Source organism: Peromyscus californicus, unplaced genomic scaffold (genome assembly GCF_007827085.1).
Source record: "Peromyscus californicus insignis strain IS unplaced genomic scaffold, ASM782708v3 Scaffold_9__1_contigs__length_137607984, whole genome shotgun sequence".
NCBI classification, from domain to species: Eukaryota; Metazoa; Chordata; class Mammalia; order Rodentia; family Cricetidae; genus Peromyscus; species Peromyscus californicus.
The window spans coordinates 12,915,790-12,940,945 of NW_026294617.1; the positions used below are offsets into that span (position 1 = coordinate 12,915,790).

Genomic DNA, 25,156 nt, shown 5'->3' on the forward strand with positions numbered 1-25,156 from the left:
ATATACCAATGGACAACTAATTTTTAACAAAGAAGCAAAAATACACACAGGAGGAAAGACACTGTCTTCAACAAATGGTGCCAGTAAAGCTGGATAGCTGCATGAAGGAGAATATGCAAATATATCCATATCTATCACCTTGCACAATACTCACCTCCAGATATATCAAGGACCTCAACAAAAGCCCTAAGGACCTGAATCTGATAGAAGAGAAAGCGAGGAATTAGCTCATTGGCACAGGAAAGGACATTTTTAATGGAACACTATTGGCAAAGGTGCTCAGACCAACAATTAATAAACATGATCTTATGAAGCTAAAAAGCTTCTTCTGTACAGCAAAGAACACCATCATTCAAGCAAAGAAGCAGCCTACAGAATGGGAAAAATTGTTTAGAAATTGTAATCTGATAATGGGTTAGTATCTAGTATCTATCTATCTATCTATCTATCTATCTATCTATCTATCTAACTGTCTATCTATCTCTATATCTCAATATCCTACTATTATTCTGTTATAGGAACACAGCAATAAAATGATGCCTAATAAATTGCTATACACATAGATCAATGTATTGTTAAACCTTCATCAGAGAAACATCTTATTTTAATGGATGGTAATTAACACAGAGACCCACAACTGAACAGTGTGTAGAGAGTAAGGGACTTTGGAACACCCAGTCCTAAGTAGGATGTCTTTATCAAAACCTTCCCTTTAGTGCTCAGTGATCTTTGTGGAAGAGGAGACAGAAAGACTCCGAGAGTCAGAGGTAGTGGATGACACCAAGGAAATGGCATCTTCCAAACACAACAGGACTGATACGCAGATGAACTCACTGACACTGAGACAGCACACATAAAGACCCACACAGGTTCTGGCCAGACAAAGTCCCAGCCCTAAGAAGGAGAAGTGGGCAACAAGTCCCAGCCCTAACCAAGAAGCTATTTGCAATTGATGCCTCCTGGAAAAGGAAAAATTGGTTTTCTCCAATGAAATATATATTAACCACATCCCAAAACAGGCCCCATGCCCTGGAGTAGTTGGTCAACACAACACAGACTCCATGTTTATTTGTGAGCTTTTTGCTTCATTTTATTTGGCTATGTTTTTGGCCTTACTGTTTTTTGTTTGTTTGTTCTGAGTTTTTAAACTATCAGTTTGGTAAAGTACATATTTTATCCTTAAAAAGTAGTTTGATAACTGTGCCAAATATGAAAAATTGATCGATAAGATATAAGCCTTAAAAGACTTACTATTGATAAGATATGTCTTAGAAAGATCCACTAATGAAAATAAGAAAAATATTCAGATACAGAGGAATTTAGACAAGAACCTACCATATCACTGCATGATGTAACTGAAGAGGAGTGGTCCGAAGTTATTAGAAAACCAACCTTAGTTTATCCAGTTACTATAAAAGAACAGCCAGCAGATGATAGGCATCCCAAGGTTATGCAGAAATTGACTAGAATCCTATAGAAATGTCAGATTTGAAGAGATTCAAGGAAGTGATCATTTCATATGGTATGTGAAAGCATGTGGAGACTCTATGTGAAGCAGATGTTATTTATGGGCAACTCAGAATAGAATTATTCCCCAAGACTGGAAAGATTTGGCAACAGCAATATTGGAAGCTGGTCCTCAGTTACAATGGCAAACATGGTGGAAAGAAGAAGTTAGGCCATGGAACAATGAAATAGGGCTAGCATTACTAATATTTCCCAAGATAAGTTGTTAGGTGAAGGTCAATATGCTTAATTGCAAAAGCAGCTTGAATTTGATGACTATACCTTGGTGCTATGTCATTTAGTAGCTTTAAACGCTTGGGACAAGGTTGAGGAATCAGGAAAGAGTTCTGAGTCACTTACTAAAATTATACAAAGCCCAAAAGAAGCCTTCACTGATTTTTTTGCAAAGATTAACTTCAGTTATAAATAGAATAGTACCAGATCCAGAAGTCAGACAAATATTAATTGAACCTTTGGCTTTTGAAAATGCTAATTCAGAATGCAAAAGGGTGATTAGGCCTATAAAGGCAAGATCAGCACCAATAAATGAATGGATTAGAAATACAGCTGATATTGGAGCTCATATTTATGATGCTACTCTGATAGAAGTAATAAAAATCAAAATGTCAGATATTTTAGTTATGGTAAGCAAGGTCATCTGAAAAGGGATTGTAGACAGGGTTTTCCTAGAAACAATGCTTTTTTCTAGAGATAATCCAAATGGAAGGCCCCAGCCTTCTGGATTACACAGAGGGTGTGGCAAAGGCTGACACTGGACTAGTAAATGCAGATCAACAAGGGACAGGCACGGTAACATTTTGCCACTGGAAAATACCATGGGGATCCTGCCACAGGTACCAACATCAAATTTGATTCAATCATTCCCTGTCCACACTGGAGAAACTCATCCATAGAGTAATTAAAAGACTTAATGCCTGTTGTTAAAAACAACACTGCTCTCGATGTGATCATGGACAGAACAGTTTTAGTAGATAAAACAAAAATTCAGGAGAGGCCAAAAACCAAGTATTTTGGCAAACTGCTATAAATGATCAGAGATCAAAGCTAAAAATATAAATAAATGGCATTGTAATTGAAGGTTTGGTAGACACAGGTACAGTTGTAACAATACTTTCACCAAAAATCTTGGCATCCAGATTGGCCTCTTCAGGAGGTAAATATTCAGCATCTAGGGACTGGAACTTTATCTCAGGTAAAACAAAGTACAAGGTGGGGTGGATTGTATAGGGTGAGAAGGACAGATAGCAAAATTAAAGCCTTTGTGGCTAACATAGCCATGAATTTATGGGGATGTGATTTGTTGCAGCAATGGAAAACACAGATTGACATTCCTCCAATCTCAGAAACAAACCATAAAATAAAGAATACTTATGAGAAAAATATTAAGAGATGTTACCAAGAACAGTCACAAACTGTTCAGGTTGTTCATAAGTAGGGCACAACAACTGTTGGTCTTTCAAAGGTACCAACAGCCTTACCTATAAAATGGTTAACTGACAAACCTGTGTGGGGGGAACAATGGCCTTTGACTGTTGTGGGACATTTTGATTGCACTGTGACACTCCCAAGACTTCCAATAAAGTTTACTTTGAATCAGAGAGTGGAGCTAGCTAGTAGTTGACCAAAATTAGGCATAGAAGTTTTGGAGGACTGAGAACATATAGAGAGACACAGGAAGTAGTAGGGTGGGGCTTAGAAAGATTCTTGCCCTCTTGGATCAGAGAGAGAGAGAGAGAGAGAGAGAGAGAGAGAGAGAGAGAGAGACAGAGACAGAGACAGAGAGACAGAGAGAGACAGAGAGACAGAGACAGAGACAGAGAGACAGAGAGAATGGTAATACAAATTTAAGGTTTTTTGGCTTTAACATACTATATATATATATATATATATATATATATATATATATATGTTTCTATTCTTGTTTAAGGTATTGTACCTATGCAGTTCATTTAAAAAGTAATATAAACTTCTAGTCCTTGAAAGCTATTAAGGATAATAAAGAAAGATAGCTTAATAGTTAGTTATTTATAACAATCAAACCTGTAGTCATGTTTTGTTTTTTTATCAAGGTCAAACAGAGATATATATAGATGGACTTTAAATACTTCAGAGACCTACAGAATATGGCATTTAAAATGTTTTAATAACATAAGGCTTTTCATGACAGTGAGACACGTCTACTCCTGGCAGCAGAATTTATTTCAAAAAAAGATGATGGGCATTGAGGAAGCTCCATAAGGAGTTTGCTTTCATTGTGGCAAAGTTAGCCATTGGGAAAGAAACTGTCCTTGCCTCAAATGCTGACAGTATGCTGTCCAAATTATACCTGTAGGACATAAAAGAAAGCAACTTCCAAACTTTGTCAAGGCAAGGTCAAAACTCTTGCTTCATAGAAAAGTCTGCCATGTATTCTAGGCCTGTAGGTCAAAGATGGATGCCCAAACATTGCAGAGGAATCTTGGGTGACTGTCCAGGCAGCCAGCTGTTTCTGTCATTTCTATAGTTTTGGAAGTTGTTCGCTCTGTACTTCCTGTTTACTCAGGTAATTGTTGTGTGATATTTTGATCACACTCTGACACTCCCAAGACTGCCAATAAAGTTTGCTTTGAATCAGAGGCCAGAGATAGTTACTAGCTGACCAAAGTTAACCATGGAGGTTTTGGAGGACTGCAGATAGATAGAGAGACAGGAAGTAGCAGGGTGGGGCTTAGAGAGAGTCTTGGCCCTTTTTGGATTGAGGAACTCTTCCCAAGCCCTTTGAGTGAGTCTGAGATTTTCCTGTTGTAGAGGCAGAGGCAGAGGCAGAGGCAGAGGCAGAGGCAGAGGCAGGTGGATCTCTATGAGTTCAAGGCCAACCTGGTCTACAGAGGGAGTTCCAGGACAGCTAGAGCTGTTACACAGACAAACCCTGTCTCAAAAACCAAAATAAAATACAAATGAAAGAAAGAATGACCACCAGATGATAGGTACCCCCAAGGCTATTCAGAAGTTAACTGGTGTTATGATATATTATTCAGGGACCCTGAGGGTATCCTATGCATGCAGGGAAACATGCTGGCATGCTGGGCAGATGCTGTGGTGGGCTGGCAGGTGACATTCGCAACCCAGATGCTACATCCATGTGGAAATAGTTTATTATAATAGAGAGATGAAGAGAAAAGAAGAAAGGGAGGAGAGAGAGAGAGAGAGAGAGAGAGAGAGAGAGAGAGAGAGAGGGAAGGGACTGAGTTTTTCCTTAAGAAGAGGCTTCTATGTCAGGTTGCAGGGCAGCCCCAAGGGGCGGGTCAGAATATTAACAACTGGGATCCTATAGAAATGTTAGATTTGAAGAGATTTAAGGAAGCAATAGCTTTATATGGGATGCATTCACCTTTTGTAAAGCAGATGTTAAATTCATGGGCCACTCAGAACAGAATTATTCTACAAGACTGGAAACAGAGCTGAGAATTTACATCTTAATCTGTAAGTAGAAGGTAGACAGACCTAACTTGGAATGGTGTCTGCCCTCAGTGACACACCTTTGTCGCAGTGAGTGTGTGTGGGTTCACTCAGGACCAGACTGTTGAATGAAGACTCAGAGGCACCTTAAGAATGAATCTAGCCTTTGTGGCTGCAGGGGGATCCAGTTTGTAAGGACTGAAGCATTTTCCCTTTGCCCAGGGCATTTTTATTCTTCTCCATATTTACACTTTAGCCAATTGATTTTCACATGTTCAAAACAAACTGAAAGAAACTCCCCAAAAATACAATGCCAAGTGAAAGTTTCTTGATGCATCAGGTACCACAGTTTTCTGGGGTTCCTGTACCAAATTTTGCATAGACTTTGTATCCTTGGGAGACTCTGAGTCAAGATCCACATAGGGCAACAAGAAAAACAAAAGGTATCTACTAAACAAAAGATGGATTAGGGCTAGGTGCTACTCTCTGGAGTCAGGCCAAGCATAGCAGGAATTCTCCCACACACTTTCAACAGGCCACATCTCCTAATCCCTCCCCAATATCTGACCAAGTATTCAAACATATTAGCCCATGGGGCCATTCTCATTCAAATCACCATACTCCACTCCGTAGGTTCATGGCCACATCATAATGCAAAATCTATTTAGTCCAAGTTCAAAAGCCTTTCAGTCTTGACACTGTTTCAAAGTCCAAAGCCAAAATCTCTTCTCACCCTCAAGGAAATCTATGAATTGTAACCCCCTATGAAATCAGAATGTGAATTACAAACTCACAACATGCAGTGGCACAGAATACACATTACCATTCCAAAAGGGAGGAACAGGGCACAGTGAGGAAACACCAGACCAAAATGAGACCAAATCACAGCAGGAAACTCCAACTCTTGTAGTTCCATTTCTGATGTCAAAGCTTTAGATGCTCTGCCCCTACTGGCTTTGCAGACTACCACATACTTCTCTCTCTTTTACTGGGCCCACTCCCCGTGTGGACAATATGGCCAATATCCCATGACTCTGATATCTCTAACATCATGGGGTCTTCAACTCAACCCAGGCTTAACTTCCACAGCTTCAGGCAATGACCTCTCATGGCCTCCATATGGAGACTCCCCTGCCATGTATATGGCATCAGCCATTCTCCTTAACCTTAGAGAAGGATCCTACAATTGTTTTACTTGAGTTTCCTTCATGACTCTAAAGCTAAAACCATATGGACAACAATGCTAAGTTTCCCTGCCCACTTGGGAAGGAGCCTGGTCTCAATGGTTTACATTTATAGCAGGTTCTTGTTGTTGTTGTTGTTGTTGTTGTTGTTGTTGCTTTTGGGGAGCAGATAATTCTTTGGACTTTTTGCTTTTACAAGTTGAATGCTTAGCTGGGTGGGGTCTTGCCCACTCAATGCAAGTCAGGCCTCATCTTGATCTCTTTATCTCTTTCAGCATAACACTTGGCACTAACACTAAATTTCCTGGTGATATTTTTCTTTTCAAACTGTACACTCTGTATTTCTTTTTGCACTCCTTGCTATTTTTCATTGAAGGCTTGCATAAGAATGATTACAATAACCATGTGACATAGTCAATATTATGCTATCATGAAATCTCCACCAAAGAAATAATTCCATTACTTTTCAATTTAGCCTCAGGAAAATTTGTAAGACAATGGCAAAAGGCAGCCACATTCTTTGCCAAAATATCACAAGAATGGTCCCTAGCCCAGTTACTAAAATTGTTCCCCTCTGAAAGCTCTTGAACTGGGTCTCCACAATGTACATTGCTCTCAGCACCACTGCCTTTCAAGTTCCTAGGAGGATAGCCCATTCAGTAACACTTATAACATCCAATCACTTTTCTAGTCCAAAGTCCCAAAGTCTTCCACTTTCCTCAAAAAACAAACACAAACAAGCAAACAAACAAACAATCACATGGTCCAGCCTGTTACAGTAATAGCCCATTCCCTGGTACCAATTTTTATCTTAGTCACTTTTCCCTTGCTGTGACAAAACATCATGACCAAGGTAACCTATCAAAGAAAGCATTTAACTAGATGTATAGTTTCAGAGGGTGAGCATCCATGATAGTGAAGCAAAGCCATGGTGGTATGAACAGGTGAGAGCTTGTATCTTGATCCACAAGCAAGAGGAAGATAGAGAGCACACTGGAAATGATGAGAGTCTTTTGAAACCTCAAAGTCCCACTTCTTAATCCTTCCCAAACAGTTCCACCAACTGGGAACCAAGCGTTCAAACATATGAGCTTACAGGGGCTTTTCTCATTCAAACCACCCCAGCTGGTAAGTAAATGGAGCTGAAAATAATCATTTTGTGTGAGGTAACCCAAACCCAGAAAGACAAAATGCTGCATGTTCTTTCTCATATGTGGATACTAGTTTTAAATCTTTAGATACGTGCACTTAAATTGGACTACTCATAGAAGTCAGAGAACTAGTAAGGAGCCACAGGACGTGGTCTCAATAAAGAAGGATAGAATGCAGATTATAGGAAAATAGAAAGAGGAATAATTGAACAGAAATATTAAATAGGATGGAAGATGGGAGGGCTAGGAAAAAGAGGGAATATGAAGATGGATTACAAGTGCTAAGAAACCATGTGGAGGGGCTGGAGAGATGGCTCAGCAGTTAAGAGCACTGACTACTCTTTTATAGGACATGGGTTCAATTCCCAGTGCCCACATGGCAGTTCACAACTGCCTATAACTCTAGTTTCAGAGGATCCAACACCCTCATATAGACACATGCAGGCAAACACATTAATGCACATAAAATAAAAATAAATCACAAGCAAAGAGTTTTGTTGGGAATGATGGCCATGCCTTTAATCTCAGCACTTAGGTGGCAGAGCAGGTGGATCTCTGAGTTTGAGGCCAACCTGGTATCTATAAAGTGAATTCCAGGAAAACCAGGGCTAAATAGAGAAATCCTGTCAAGAAAAATAAAAAACAAACAGACAAACAAAAATATGAAAACTGTAGTGGTTTGAATAAGTATGGCCCCCATAGACTCATGTGTTTGAATTCTTGGCCCATAGAGAGTGGCGCTATTAGGAGGTGTGACCTTGTTGGAGTAAGTGTGGCTTGTTGGAGGAAGTGTGCCATTAGGGAGTGGACTTTGAGGTCTCTGAAGCTTAGGATTTTTTACTTCCTGCTGCCTGTTAATGAAGATGTAGAACTCTCAGCTCATTCTCCAGCACCATGCCTGCCTGCATACTGCCATGTTTCCCACCATGAGGATAATGGACTAAACCTCTGAAACTATAAGCCAGCCTCAATTAAATGTTTTCCTTTATAAGAATTACCATGGTCATGGTGTCTCTTCATAGCAGTAGAAGCTCTAACTAAGACAGAAGTTGGTACCAGGAGTGGGGTCTTCCTATGATAGGCCTGACTATGCTTTTGTTTGGAGGAATTTGGACTTTGGGAGTTTGGGTTAGGGAAGCAGTGGAATGCTTTAAGTCTTCTTAATGGACCATACTAGTAGGATCATGGAAGACAGTGGTGCTGTAGTAATTTAAACTGTGGACGCTTGGCTCAAGAGGTTTCAGAGGAGAAGAATTTTAGTATGTTGCCTACATAGCACTCTTGTGATAGTTTGGTGATGAATGTAGCTGCTTTTTGCCCTTGTCTGAAAAGTTTGCCCAAAGCTAAAGTGAAGAGTTTTGGATTAATTCAATTGGAAGAGGAAATCTTAAAACAGCCTAGTATAGACTCTGTTGTATATAGTGTTGGCTCTTATGAAGACTTACAAAGAAAAGGAGTAAGCTGAGCAGGTAAAAATACAAAATGTACAGATTGAGGAGAAAAGGGTCACCAGGAAGTGGAATGAAGCTAAATCCTGTGTTCAAGGAGATAAATGGATTAAGAAATGGAATAAAGGGAATGGTGACCTCCGAGCAAGACCCCACCCAGCTTAGATTCCAACTTGTGAAAAGGAATTAAAGAACATCTTAGGTACAGGTGTGGTGGTACACATCTTTAATCCCAGCACTCTGGAGACAGAGGTAAGTGGATTTCTATGAAGCAAGTTCCAGGATAGCCAAGCTTAGGTTGTCTGTCAGTAAAGGCAACCAACAAAAATAGAAAACTGGTAAAGAGGTACTTGAATGAAGGGGCCATGTTCCAGCCCCAGCAAACAGCAGAACTTGGCAGCTTCAGCCACATGGTTCTGGCTGTAGAGTCAATGATAGAAGAACGAGGTTATGAAATCTACCTCCATAACTAAGGAAAGCCACTAAGGCCAGGTATGTGTCAGAGGTGTCCCTGAATGGAGGCTTAGAGATGTCATTATGTGAAGCTGTTAAGGTGAAACATGGCTGGCCTTGGAGACCCCAAGATGGTAGAGATTCCAGAGCCATTGGATACCTTCTGCTAACAGGGAGTGGAACCAGTCCAAGAGAAAGAAGTGTGCTGCAGTTCACAAAGCTGAAAGGAGTAGGAGATCCGAAGAGTGCTTCAATATCAGACATGTAGATGCAGAGTTAGGAGTTTGCCCAGCTGGTTTTTAGTCTTGCTTTGGTCCAGTATTTCCTCACTATGCTCCCTTTCCTCCATTTTGGAATGTTAATGTATATCCTGTGCCATTATATGTTGGAAGTATGTGATCTGTTTTTTTTTTTTTTTTTTTTTTTTTTTTGGTTTTTTCGAGACAGGGTTTCTCTGTGTAGCTTTGCGCCTTTCCCTGGAACTCACTTGGTAGTCCAGGCTGGCCTCGAACTCACAGAGATCCGCCTGGCTCTGCCTCCCGAGTGCTGGGATTAAAGGCGTGCGCCACCACCGCCCGGCTGTTTTTTTTTTTTTAATTTTGATTTTATATGTAGGGAATTATAGTTAAGAGATTGTGTGAATCTCAGAAAAGACTTTGAACTTTGGACTTTTAAGCATTATTGAGACCGTGATAGACTATGGGGACTTTTGAAGTTGGATTAAATGCATTTTTGCATTATGTTATGGCTACAAGCCTATGGGTACCAACGAGTGGAATGTGGTGGTTTGAATAGGTATGGCCCCCATAGACTCATGTGTTTGAATCCTTGGCAGGGAGTGAAACTATTAGGGGGTATGGCCTTTGTTGGAGTAGGTATGGCTTTTTGGAGGAGGTGTGCCACAAGAGGATGGGCTTTAAGGTCTCTGAACAAGCAAGCTCACTTCCTGCTGCCTGCAGATCAACATGTAGACCTCTCAACTCCTTCTCCAGCACCATGTCTGCCTGCATGCTATGTTCCCACCATAAGGATAATGGACTGAACCTCTGAAACTGTAAGCCAGTCCCAATTAAATTTTGCCATTATAAGAGTTGCTGTGGTCATGGTGTCTCTTCACAGTAAGAGAAACACTAATATAGAAACCTGCTACTATAGAAGCTTCCTAAAACATATACAAAAAAGAAGTTCAAAATGAATTACATGACAGGGGCAAAAGGCTTTTCCCAGACACTACAGGTTATCAAATAAAATAACTCAGTGCCATCTATAGGGTACCTCTTTTTGATTCATTGGTCAGTGAGTTTGCATAGCTCTCCCCTGCCCCCCCCCAAACATTACAGGCTATTGCCATTATTCTTGGTTACCCTCCAGAACATAATGGGAAGGCTTTATTGCTGAAGACACCACATACTTGATTCATAGGACATAGAGAAATCAAGCTGGTGCCAACCAAGAATTCTCATCCTTATCAGCTATCTTTCATAATGCTGAAGGCTCTTTGCATTCTACAGGGGGAAAATGTAATCAATAATCTTATCTAGCTTTGAACTTGATGAGCTGCAGTAAAAACTGTCCTGGCAAAATATCTCTACTGGTAGAATAGTGACACAAACACTACAGAAGTGTGTAGTTGGAAGTTTTCCTGTGTCCTGCCCGGCCAGTGGTTGGGACAAATCTCTTCCACTCGCATTCCCCAAGTAAACACACAGAGGCTTATATTTATTATAACTGCTTGGTCATTAGCTCTGGCTTATTACTGACTAGCTCTTACACTTAAATTAACCCATAATTCTTATTTATGTTTAGCCATGTGGCTTGGCACCTTTTCTCAGTTCTGCCTTGTCATCTTGCCTCCTCTGTGTCTGGCTGGTGATTCCTGACTCAGCCTTCCTCTTCACAGTATTTCTTTAGTCTGCTAGCCCCACCTATACTTCTTTCCTGGCTACCGGCCACTCAGCATTTTATTAAACTAGTGTACAAAAGCATTATCCCACAGCAGAAGTGACCGACCCCTTTTATATTGGACTTAAGGTCTGATCCATAAGATGAAACTCATGCTTTGTACTATTAACTGGGCCCAAAACTCATGGCTGGCTATGTCATAGTATCACTCTCCTAAATGGACAAAATAATAAACTGCCTTCTGAGTCCTTACTATGATACCTATTGATTAGGACATCTTTCAACCCTCATTAGATTAATTATAGTATATGGCAATTAATACAAAGATCCATGCCTGGTTAATATACTTAGAATACGAGAGTATGCTGTGCTCAGCTCTAACAGGACTTCTAATTACACATGTCTTGTTTTTTTGCCAACTTGACATGAGCTTGAGTCATCAATGAAGAGAAACTTTGATGGAAAGCTAGTCTTCATCAGATTGACCTGCGGGCAAGCCTGTGGGGGTGTTTTCTGGCTTGATGATTGATGTGGGTAAGCACAGCCCATTGTGGGTGGTTCCACTCCTGGGCCAGTGGTCCTGAGTTGTGTAAGAAATAAAACTGAACAAGTCAGGAGGAACAAGCCAGTAAGCAGTGCTCTTTTGTGTTTTCTACTTCAGTTCCTGCCTCCAGGTTCCTTTCCCGATTTCCCTTAGTGATGGACAATCTAATGGAATTGTAAGTCAAATAAACCCTTTCCTTTCCAAGTTGATTTTAGTCAGTATTTTTGCCATAGCAATAGAAGCCCAGGTAAGACAACACCCAATTCCCTAAGTGTCTTAGCAAGTGTTTTGTTGCTGTGAAGGGACAACATAACCATGGCAACTCTTATAAAAAGAAAGCATTTAATTGGGCTTGCATTAGTTTCAGAGGTTTAGTCCATTATCTTCATGGCATGGAGTATGGCTGCATGCAGGCAGACATGCTAGCTGAGAGTTCTACATCTAGATCTGTAGACAACAGGAAGAGAAAGACACTTGGGCCCTTGAAACCTCAAAGCCCACCACCAGTGACACACTTCCTCCAACAAGGCCACACTTACTCTAACAAGACCACACCTACTCAAAAATACCACACTTCCTAATCCTTTTAAACTAAGCATTCAAATATATGAGCCCATAGGAGCCACTCTCATTCAAACCAGCACACCAAGGTTCAGAGATCATTGCAGAGAGGGGGCAGAAAGATTGTCAGAGCTGGAGGTAGTAGACATATGCAGTGCAACAGTTCCTGCAATTTCTGCACAGGCTGTTGAACACATGAACTCACAGTGACAAAAACAACATGCTCACAAACTGCACAAGCTCAAATCAGCCAACATCCCAGCAAAGTGGGACAGAGGCTCATGAAGCTTTACCCTAGGCTGAGGAGCTATTGGCAGTTGATGGCTGCTGGCAGGATATTATAAGTTTTCTTCAGTAATGTGTTCTTGGAGAGGGTGCTCATGCTCCAGCAGGTAGTCCTACACTATGGCCATACAGGCAGAACTAAATGGACTCCATGGGTTTAGAAAAGAAGAACTTGGGAAGGAAAAGTGGTTGGGGGACAAGAAAGGAATTGGAGGGGAGAGACTGTGGGTAGATTTGACCAAAACACAGTACATATGTGTATAAAATTCTCAAGCAATAGAAATTGTTTTTCTTTTGTGCAGAGGCCTCAGACTGTGAGGACCTCGTGTGTGTGTGTGTGTGTGTGTGTGTGTGTGTGTGTGTGTGTGTGTATTCCCATTCTACTCCAGCTCTTTTTTTTAAATGACATGTATTTATTTATTGTGGAGCTCAGATAAAAGCTTTCTTTTTTATATAATTTATTTATTTTATTATTTTTATTTCATGCACATTGCATATATGTATGTGTGAGAGTGTCAGATCACTGGAATTGCAGACAGTTGTTAGCTGCCATGTGGGTGCTGAGAATTGAACCCGGGTCCTCTGGAAGAGCAGCAAGTGCTCTTAACCACTGAGCCATCTCTCTAGCCCCTCTGCTCCAGCTCTTACCTTATAGAAGGGAAGCCACACTTAGGTTGAAATAGCAATAGCATTCTTTTATTTATTTTATTGTTTATTCACGGTATGTGTGGGCATGTGTGCCATAGCGTGTATGTGGAAGTCAAATAACAACTTCGTAGAGTTGGTTCTCTCCTTCTACCTCAAGTGAGTTCAGGTCATTAGGTTTGTATGGTAAGTGCCTTTACCCCTGAGCCATTTCCCCAGTCCCTAAATAATGTTAACATCATTCTTTTGTTCTAGGTACAGTTTTATGGAATCCCCCTTCACGCTAATTTTTTCTCTTATGATTTAGTTTCGATATTAGGTATTTTCTTTGAACATTTATTTTAATACATTTTTAGTTAAAATATAATTACATAACTTTTCCCTTTCCCTTTCTTCCCCTCAGCCTTCTCCTATGTTTCTTCACTTCAACCTTTCTCATATCCCGCCTCTCAAATCAATACCTTTTTCCTTTGATTATTATTGTTACACACATACACATGCACAGATCTAGAAATACAACCTGCTGAGTTAGCTTTGTTGTTTGTATGTATGTAGTTTGAGGGATACCAATGATGGGATGCATCCCTAGGAGGGGTTAGTTCCCCATCTCTCTCAGCAGTCATAAGTTGCCTGTAGCTATTTTTCTGAGGCAAGATCCCATGAGATTTCCCCATTTCTGTGTTAGCATGCCTATTGATACTATCTTGTTTAGGTCTTTTTTTTTTTTCAGTCATTTCTAAGAAAGAAAGTCTGGCTCTTTCCACTTTTTATTCCTCAATATTCCCTGAGCCATAGATAGATGTAGGACCAGTGCTAAAGATATATTCACTGAGGCTTGGGATTATTCATTACTTTTTTTGAGACAAGGCCTCAGTCTTGTCAAGGCCTGCACAACCTGTTGAATGGTCCTGAAGTGGAGAGTGAAGATTGAGAAATAACAGCTAGGAAATATAAAGAGATAGCTGCAAAGGAAAAAGGCAGAGACACATGCAGCCGAATTTCTAGACAGTCTTATTAAATAAGAAACACAGAGCCAAATATAGGAGTAAAAGCCTTAGAGATCAGGGAAATAGTGATAGCCACCAACCTTACCTCTCCAGCTCTGCAGCTATCAAAAGGGTGAGTTACTTCCTGTCTATCAGCACCTTTATTGCCTTGGTGTTCTGCCCTCTCATTGGCTCTTAGCCCAGCTACCTCACTTCCTTGTCACTGCCTGTCTGTACAGACCTCCAGGTCTCTATGGTTGGTACTGGGATTAAAGGTGTGTGTTGCTACACTTGGCTGTTCCCTAGTGTGTCCTTGAACACACAGACACCCTGTCTGCTATGTGATCAGATTAAGGGTGTGTGCTATCACTGCCTGCCTTCTATGTTTACTTAAAAATGGCTGAAATTTTCCCCCTTGATCTCTAGGCAAGCTTTGTTTACTAACATACAAATAAAACATCACCACATTTCATCACAAATAAAATGTCATCACAGACACAGAATAGCATTGGGAGGGCTCTGGGTCAATACCACAGTCACCTCAAGTTTATTCCTCATGGGCTTCTTATACACCAGCAAGGGGAGAGGCAAAAGACCTCCCCCTCCCAAGGACAAATTACAGACAACTGTAAACACTTCCTTAATTCTCAAAATATGTAGTAGCCACACCTTATGGCAAAGCATCTTGCAATTAGGCCTTGAAGTATAAGACACCTGGTAACCATGCCTTTGACCCAAACATCCTATTATATAACCTTGTGGGACAAAAAAAAAAGCTCAGACTCCCTGAATTTGAGTCAAGATGGAATAAGGCCACATTATAGAGTCTCTGGGGGCCCTCACAGATTCCCCCTTCTTTATAATACAAAGGGTCCCTTGGACCCCTCAGATGACTGTGCCTGTTTTAGGTCGCCTTGTTCATCCATCCATTCTTACCTGTCTTTGGGACAAGAATGTCATCATTCATGCCCTGTCTTAGGTTGACAGGTGGTAAAAAGGACTTACCCATCTTTGACTACTAGCCTCTGGCAAGAGAGGGTGCAGAGTTTAACTCTTAAGCAGCTCTGAATCAGCTTTCCATTGAGAGTTCACAAGTAGCTTGATAATCATAGGCAAATAAATAATGTTCCTTATGGCTGCTATACCTCCTGGTAATGGAGTAAAGGAATGACCAAGATGGAATGGCTTTTTAAAATTGGCCCAGGATGTCTATAGCACTTTTATCTGCATCAAAATCTAACTTTGCCCTTTTTAAAATCAGTAATCTCCTGATGCAACCACATCAGTTCTAGGGACTCATTAGCATCATATCATAGTTCACTACCATTAACAGGTTAATACCATAATTCTAATATGATTATTAACAATGGACACAGTTGGTTAAATTACAAGTCTCATAACCTTGATCCATTCAAGGGATAAGAAAATGTTTTTGTGGCTGGGATGAGGTGAGTTGTCCAGTCCCCGAGTACCAAGTACCAGCAGCAAAAACTTTATTCCAACTCCTCCTCATCAGTATAGGGTGCCTCTTCAGTACCTCCAATTTGATTTCCCAACCAGTCTAGCATATTGCCTCTGTAAAAATGTTCAATTGCTACAATGAGTCTTCTTCCCACAGGGGGAAATCTCTGAGGCAGCTGTTCTCCAGGCCTTCTAGTTCTTCTGAGCAATCAGCAGATGAACACTATACTAGCAAAGGTCACCTCCTTGTTCCAACACATAGTGTGGATAAATGGCCAACACCCACTCACAAACAGATAGGCATTCCTTGGCTGTATTCAGAATAATTAGAACTCACAGAAGTCTTGGAAATTTGTGCAGCAGGTCTATCAGGAATCTGGGAATCATTCTTTCCATTCCCAGACTGCAGGATGTAACATTGGAGGATCAGGAACACAGGTTCAGCAAATCTCACTCCAGTTCCTCTGGGGAGCATCAGCAGCTACAGTGTCATCAGGGCCAGCATTCCTCTGTTCCACATACTACACCAAGTGCTCAGGCAGCCATTGAGTCTCATCTTCTTCCTGTGAAAAACACAAACATGCCCTTGACCCCATATCAAAACAGGGTTGGGATCCTTCCATAATCCAGTGCAAGGATCCTTCCATTTCACCTGCACAAAAGTCACTCAGGTGCCATCACGTCAAAATCTGTCTGTGTCAGATTGCTCATGGGCACCCACATTCAAAAAATTCAAAATCGAGAGGTCATGCATTATGCCATGAATGAGAGTATGCCCTCTTAATTTTTTGAAGCTGCATCTTGAGACTGCCATTGGGAACAAAATTGCTGAAATGCTTTACTAATATATTCACATTCATTATCCATTTTTATAATTTTAGGAATCCCCATATATGAAAAACATTTTAAGCAATGAGCTATCATGCTTGGTGGCTTCTCCATTTTGTGCAGTGGGCATCAAAAAACCCTGAATATGTATCTATTGTCATGTGCACATACTTTAATTTGCCAAATTCTGCAACATGAGTAACATCCATTTGCCATAAATGATTAGGAAGAAGGCGTTGAGGATTTACCCCAAAGTGAGGCACAGGAAAATATTGTGGACATACCTCATGTTGCTTAACAATCTGACAAGCAACTACCTGGTAAGGCCAAATTGTTTTCTTAAACTTCTGCTCTTTTGATGATAAAGAGCATATGACTGTTGAGCCAATTCTACCTGGGATAAGGTAGATGATGCATTACTATCAGCTAAAGGGCCAGGAAGATTGGAATGAACTCTAATATGACCCACAAAGCATGGCAACTTTCTTTGATGAATGGCATCTTGAATTTGCTGAAATAGAATCCTAACCTGACCACTACTAGTCCCAATGCAGGGAACAATTTCTATAATTTGAAGGGCTTTGAAAATATAGTGACTGTCTGTATTCAAATTAAATGAACTATTTACAAGAATCTGGAGAACCATAGTCACAGCTCACAATTCTACCATCTGAGCTAAAGCTAGAACTGTTTGTACTACATAACATTTACCATTGACAACATGAGCATCTCTCCCATTGGAGGAACCATCAGTAAAAACTAGCATAGCATCTTTTATGGGATCTTTCATCACAACCTTAGGAAATATAAAGGAATGCATTTGGGTGAATTGCAACAATTGATCAGCTGGAGAAGGTTGCCAGTTTGGTCCAAATACTGAGAAAAAGCAACTGCCCAAGAATCATTATTTTAAAATAACCAATCAACTTATTGTTTAGTAAAAGGAACACTGATTACACTGGTTCTCTACCAAAATATTACCTAGATTCTATCCAGCTTTTCTGTACTAAACAAGCTACTGATTCATAATAAATGTTCAGCACTTGGATCAGGGAAACAGGCAGATGTAACCACAGCTGTTGGAGTATGTTATGAAGAAAGCACATAGGTTTCCCATGGTTTCTCATAGTTGACACAGTTTACTTGCTGATGTTGAATGACATGCTCTACATGAGCCAGCACCTGTCTAGGAGCATCTGTAAGATACCTGGAGGAACTGGGATCACTATTCCCCTTAAGAATCTTATTGAGGGGTTCAAGATCTCCTGTAGACAACTTCAAATAGGGCCATAACCATTGAATGTCCCCCAATAATTTCTGAAAGTCATTCGAAGTTTGTAAGCTATCTTTCCTAATTTCTAATTTCTGAAGCTTTATTTCTTTAGGATACAAAATATGTCCCAAATACTGAAAAGACAGTTGTGTTAGAATTCCTAGCAATTCCCTCAGCTACATGACCACACTTGCACTGTCCAGTAGCCAGGCAAGATTCTTAGTCATCCCAGAGTCTTACATCCTATGTAATATGTGGGCAGCATGATCATGTAATATATGCACATATGTGGCATAGCTACATAAGCCCATATGTGCATGTGTGGGGGAATCTACAAAAGCAAGTCCCAATTATCCCTCTGCCCTTTTGCCTGCACAATCATTCCCATAGGCCTAAGCACATCCCTTCTGTTCCCTTCCCTTAATAAACTCTTATAGTGGGTTTTGTTATACCTTGTGTCTTTTCTCACATAGTAAACAGCACTGCTTAATGAATAACAAGCTGGCTTTGCATTTTCTCTGTGGCAATTACTAACCCTGCATGGGCAAGGCCCTGCTGAAGCTCTCCATATGTTGCAAGCAAAACTCATTATCAAACAACTTTGTAAAGGCATCTGCCTCTAGCAGTTCCTCCACTGGCAGGAGGACTTTGTTTCACTTATGTCCATTTCAGGGAGAAACATCCTCTGCTGCTTGGAGCCCAGGCTTTGTTAGCCTTAGAGGTCCCTATCAGAGGCTAAGGTGGTCCAGCCCCTCAATAGTTCCCTCCCAGAGTCTGGGAAGAATCTACAACCAGCTGATAATTAATCTTTGATGAAAAGAAATGAATCTATGTACATGAAACTCCTTAGTCTATACACTTTATTATTCTGTATCAGTTCTCTCTATACAAGCTTCTATCTGCTCTCATTTTAGCTCCTTTCTTGCCTAGTTTCTCTCTACATTTATCTGCTGCTCCTTCTAAGTTCTATCTTAATTCTCTTGTCTTAATTCTGCCTCATCTAGGTCCTTTTCATCTTGTTCTTACCTAACTAGTACTTCCCCATCTGACTCTTCCTCATCTTCCATCTCATCCACACATTCTCTCTGGTCAAAATCCTCCTTATCCCTCTCCATTCTCCATCTCCCAGTTCTCCACATCCCTCCTAAGTCTCCCAGAAATCCAGTTATAAACCCAAGTAATAGCAATCCCCTGGTCAAGCAAGGTCATCAGGCTTAAATTCTACAGGGTCATAAAGGCAGGTAAGAATTTTCCTAGGCAGTGACCACCAGACTTACTTTTGCAATCTAAAATGGGAGTGGTAATAGAGGAGGTCAACTGAGTGCTAATGACCAGTTAGTATATCAAAAAGGAAATCTATGTGTTCAGTCTACATTCCGAGAAGTGGTGAGGTAAGAAGTTAGGGGTCTGTTAGTAAGGCTGTATAAGAAAGGAGGGTCTCACCCTAAATTGCACAAGAAAGAAAGCTATCTGCCTGACCTTGGAGACAGGTGTAGTTTCATTCAGCCTTGGATGCTTGATAGACATCTTAGATAAATACATTGTTAGGAGTTCTCTGGAAGCATGCAAGAAAATCATTTTAGGAACCAGCTAAAATATCACCAAGACTTCTTAAGCCATGGCTTGACCTCTGGAGAAGTCCTTGACTTTTCCAAGTAGTAGCTTTTGTAGTAGCTGAATTCCATTACATTTTCCTGTGGCTTGCAGCAGGTCCCCATGCTGGTACCCAGGCAAGAACCCCAGTGCCATGCCAATGGCCCCTAGCGAGCATCCCACTTGGACTGGTTGTGTGTGGGTGCAAGTGTGTCAGACAAGCTGTACCTGTGTGGCTACAGTGCAGCCCAGGCTCTCTGTCCAGAGGCCTGTGGCCCCTTCCTGAAATGCTACTCTGCCTCTGCTGCCCCTTCACCCTCAGGAGCTCAGCCATGCTACCTCCTCTGCCACAGCCTGGTCTCTAGCCCCTACACAGAGAAACAGAGACTCTAGCCATGGTGGCAGGCTCCATACCTTAAGCCTACACTTCTCAGACCTCACAAAAACTTTACCCATACTCAGAACTCCATGACCCACTTACTTCACAACTCTAGACCCAACTCAGGCCTGCATCCTCAGTATATACAGATCACCCAGTCAGACTCAAACTGTCACTCAAACATTCTCACAACACCCAGACATTTACATTTTCAAACTTCTTTCTCAGGCCTAAAAAAAATTACAAACAGAAACCTTCATGACTTGTATACTTGCTGCAGCTCTAACTTCCTCTTGCTTTTACAATATCTTTAAACGGCTGTCTATTTTTATCATGTTTTATATTTACAAGTTTCTCCCGAGTTAATCACTGCACATTACCATTTTATTATTTGATCCGAGAGCACTCTTCAACTTGCATTGTCCTTCACTGGATTCCCCCGTATTCAAAGCCACACGTTCAGGACATCATTTGTCAAGTCCCACCCAACTATCAAACAGTCCTTGAAGGGAAGAGTGAAGATTAAGAAATAATAGATATGAAAAATAGGGATGTAGACATAAAAGAAAAAGACAGAGACACAGGATAGCTTTGGGAGGGCTCTGGGTCAATACCACAGTTGCCTCGAGTTTATTCCTCATAGGCTTTTTATACACCAGCAAGGGAAGAGGCAAAAAACCTCCCCCTCTCAAGGACAAAGTACAGACAATTATAAAGACTTCCTTAATTCTCAAAACATCTAGTAGTCATGCCTTATGGCAAAGCATCCTGTATTTAGGCCTTGAAGTATAAGACACCTAGTAACCATGCCTTTGACCAAAACATCTTATTATGCAGCCTTGTAGGGCAAAACAAGCTCAGACTCTCTGACCTTGAGTCAAGATGGAATAAGGCCATACTACAGAGTCTCTGTGGGCCCCCACACTATCTTAGAGTTTCTATTGTTGTGAAGAGACACCATGACCATGGTGAATCTTATAAAGGAAAACATTTAATTGGGGTGGCTTACAGTTTCAGAGGTTTATTCCATTATTATCACTGCAAGAAGCATGGGGGCATTCAAGTAGACATGGTAGGAGCTGAGAGTTCTACATCTTGATTCAGAGACAGCAGAAGGAGACTGTGAGACACACTGGGCATAACTTGAACATATGAGACTTCAAAGCCCACCCCCACAGTGACACACTTCCTCCAACAAGACCACACCTACTACAACAAGGCCACACCTCCTAGTAGTGCCAAGCATTCAAGTGTCTATGGGGCCATTCCTATTCAAACCACCATAGCCTCACTATGTAACCAGGGCTAGCTTAGAACTTGTGATTGTCTTGTCTGAACCTCTAGGATTACAGACCAGCAGAGCAAAGCCACCAAATTACCTGGTTTGAAAAAACAGTTTTAATATTTTTCTTTTTAGATCTTGTACTCCAGAGAAAGGGAAAATTGATGCTACCTTTATAACAAGGGAAATCTTGACCAAAGGAGGGCATGGAGTGGGAGTGGAGGTGTCTCCCCATTCAGGTTCTTGGAGAGAAGAAAGACTGGAAAGGAAGGAAACTCAGGTTACATTTCTGATTTCTGTTTGTTTGGAGCCAAATGTGTGAGAGAGAGTGTTTAGTTAGGGTTCCTATTGCTGCAATGAAACACCATGACCAAAAAGCCAACTGGGGATGAAAGGGTTTATTTGGCTTATACTTCAGCATTACTGTACATCACTGAAGGAAGTCAGGACAGGAACTCAAGTAGGGCAGGATCCCAGAGGCAGGAGCTGATGAAGAGGCCATGGAGGGGAGCTGCTTATTGGCTTGCTTCCTCTGGCCTGCTCAGCCTAGCTTCTTATGGAACCCAGGATCACCTGCCCAGGGATGGTACCACCCACCATGGGCTGGGCCCTTGCTCAATGATCACTAGATGAGAAAATACCTTATAGTTGAGTCTCATTGAAACATTTCCTCAACTGAGGCTCCCTCCTTTCTGATGACTCTAGCTTGTGTCAGGTTGACATACAAAACTAGTCAGTACATACAGTATGGTTGTTTTAATAAGAATGACTCCCACAGCTGCATATGTTTGAATACTTGGTTCCCAATTGGTGGAACTGGGAAGGATTAGGAAGTGTGGCCTTGTTGGAGGAGGTGTGTCACTGTGGGTGGGCTTTGAGGTTTCAAAAGACTCATGACATTCTCAGTGTGCCTCTCTAAGCCTCCTACTTGCAGATCAAGATGTAAGTTATCAGCTTAACAGTTATCAGCTGTGCTGCTGATGTCTTTGCTTCACCATTATGGACTCCAGCCCTCTGGAACAGGAAGCCAAGTGAAATGCTTCCTTTTATAAGTTGCTTTTTGTCACAGCAATAGAAAAATGACTAAGACAGTAGTTAGGACCAGGAGTGGGGTATTGCTATGAAAGACTGAACCACTTGGTCAGTTTATTTATTTACTTATTTTTGAATGTGGAAAACCTTGAGACTTTGGACTAGGAAAGTGGTTGAATTCTGTAAGCAGAGCTTAAAGGGCCTTCATGGTAGAGGCTTGGGAGAGAGTTGTGATGAGAGCAATGTGGACTGTGGACGTCCAGTTCAAGAGATTTCAGGAGGAAACAATATTAGCAACTGAATCAGAGATCACTCTTATGATATTTTGGTAAAAAATGTGGCTGCTTTCTGCCTTTGTCCTAAATTTTCCCAAGGCTGACTGAAAAGCAATGAACTAATTTCCTTGGTAGAGAAGAATTCAAGGCAGCCCAATACTGACTCTGTTATGTGGTTCTTAGTAATAACTTTCATACAGGTCTACAATGAAAAAGAACAAGTAGGGCAAAAAAAAAAATAAACAAATAAACAGCTTGAATAGAAAAAGGTCACCAGGAATGTCAATGTTGGAGCCAAGGCCTATGTTGACGGAGATGAAAAGATTAAAGAAAGACCTGATTAAAACGAGAAAAGGAGAGGGGTAGCCTTAGGATAAGACCCCACCCAGCTAAGATTCTAACTTGTGAAAAGAAAATGCCTAATGAATTTTCTGCTCCTAAAAAGTAACAACAAATACAAGCTGCTGCAAATGTGGTTCAAGGGGCCCAGACTCCATCACAAGAAGGCAGCTGAATTTGGCAATGTTGCCCATGTAGTTCTGGCTTGAGAGTCAGGAAGAATACATGAATAAAGAGGTTGTGGAATCTTTCTCTGGGGTTAAGGAGAGCCTTGGAGGCCAGGCATTTGGCAGGGGTGTTCCTGCATAAAGTCCCTGAGAGACTATTGCCTGAAGCTGTGAAAGTGAAGCCTGGATTGAGTTGGAGACCCCATAATGTTAGTGGTGCCAGAGATGTGGGTTGTCTGCCTAGGAAACCAGCACACAGTGGGTGGAATCAGCCCAAGAGAGGGCAATGTGCTGCAGGCAACAAAGCCAGAAGGGACAAGCCAGTTGAGTCCTTTGGCATTGGACATGAAACTGTAGGATTTCGAGTTTGCCCTACTGGGTTTGAGTCTTGCTTTGGTTTATTTCCTCACTTTGTCCCAATCATTCCGTTGGGAATATCAATGCATATTCTGTGCCATTGTATGCTGGAAGTATATAAATTTCCTCTTTCTTTTACAAGCAGTTACAATTAAGAGATTACTTTGAGTCTCAGAAGAAACTTTGGACTTTTAAACTGTGTTGAGACTGAAAGGCTATGGGGACTTTTGAAGTTGGACTAAACGCATTTTGTATTATGATGTGGCCATGTGACTATGGGGGAGAGGGAGTGGAAGTGGTGGTTTGAATGAGAACTTCACCCACAAGAAACTCATATGTTTAAATATTTGATTCCTAATTCATGGAACTTTTCGGGAAGTATTAGGAGGCAGGTGTGTCATTGAAGATGTGTCACTGGGGATGGTCTTTGTGGGATCAAAAGACTCATACGGCTCTCTCTGCCTCCTACTTGCTGCTGCTGATGTGAGTTCTCAGATGTTCTCATGCCTTTGTTCCACCATTATGGATGCTAATCCTCTCAAACTGTTAGCCCAGTTAAGCTTTTTTTTTTTTTTTTTTTTAAAGATTTATTTATTTATTTATTATGTATACAATTTCCTCTCTGCATATATCCCTGCAGGCCAGGAGAGGGCACCAGATCGCATTACAGATGGTTGTGAGCCACCATGTGGTTGCTGGGAATTGAACTCAGGACCTCTGGAAGAGCAGACAGTGCTCTTAACCACTGAGCCATCTCTCCAGCCCCCCAGTTAAGCTTTTTATAAGTTGCCCTGGTTATGGTGTTTTGTCACTACAATAGAAAAGAAACTAAGACAGAGAGACACAGAGACTCGCTGTCTTAGACATAGAAAAGTTTGGAGGAGGAAAGAAAAATAGGAGACATGTTAAAGCAGAAATAGCTGTGTGTGGAATGCCAGGATGCTGGCAGGAGTCTACTCCTCTGGGAAGCAGAGCCCTTTGGGAAGTCTACCCTGGGCACAGTGCCACACTGTTCCTATGTGAAGGAGAAGCCAGCACTGGAATCCCTGAGATGGATGTATAAGAAGGGTCATTTCCAAGATGTAGAGACCCAAAAATTGAAAGGATGAACTATTGGCCCTAAGACACATTCTCACTTCAGAGCTTTAAAAATGGAGTTTAGGGGATATTACCAACAGATAAATATAATTACTTATAAGGATGAAAAAAGTCAAGCTGCTCCAAGTTTCCCATATTTCTACCTTTGTGAAATTATTTCTTTTTATCCATCCATCCATCTTGCTTTCTACCTATAAACATACTAGTTATCTGGAATTAAATTCACCATGTGTTAACAATATTCACTCTGCACGGAAGGATTTTTGAAGATCAGCATGATTTATTCCTTTTAATCTTTTTTCCTGGGTGTTTTCATATTGTTTGTTAAACAATGATGATGGAAAATTTTAAGAATCGTTTCTGTTGGAGTGAATGAATTTGCTGTTCACAGACACAATTTCATCTATATTCTTCAAGAGCAGGAAACAGAGGGAATACATGAAAAATAATTTTAGAAGATACAGTTTTTAGTCAGGAAAATAACAGCAAAAGGGTCAAAGGTTAGTCAGAATGTGAATGCTGTAGCAGTGAGGCATATTTAAGCTTGACCAGTGGCCATTTGCTATGGTAATTGCTGATCTCAATACTCAATGGCTTACAATAATTGGTAACTATTTCTTGTTTATGAGGCTGAGGTTACCATCACATCTGCTCAGCTGAGCTCTGCTGGGCTCCACTGGACTCTGCTGTGGGGGGGTACTTGTATCTTCTCTTTCCAAATCTCCAGGGTGTGGGGTGTGGAAAACACTCTGTCCACAGGGAAACATGAAAGGGCAGGCCTTGCATTAATGAGTCTGGACCAAATACTGACCTTGATCCCATATTGTCATGCCTTGTTTGGTCATTTGGATTACCCATTTAACTTGCCCTTTGATGCACGAGACCAATTGTAAGCTGTCTCCTTTGTCTTCTTCTCCTCTTCTTTTTGAGACACGGTCTCACTCAGTA

At 41.1% G+C, this 25,156-nt stretch overlaps 1 protein-coding gene across 1 annotated transcript in view; it reads right to left on the reverse strand.

Annotated features, from left to right (window-relative positions):
• Gnb4 (G protein subunit beta 4) overlaps positions 1–9,777 on the reverse strand; it is a 234,267-nt gene extending 224,490 nt beyond the window's left edge. The window contains exon 1 of the mRNA XM_052730263.1: positions 9,689–9,777. The gene's annotated coding sequence lies outside the window, so the exon portion shown is untranslated. The remainder of the gene's footprint in view (positions 1–9,688) is intronic.
• Between the last annotated feature and the right edge of the window lie 15,379 nt (positions 9,778–25,156).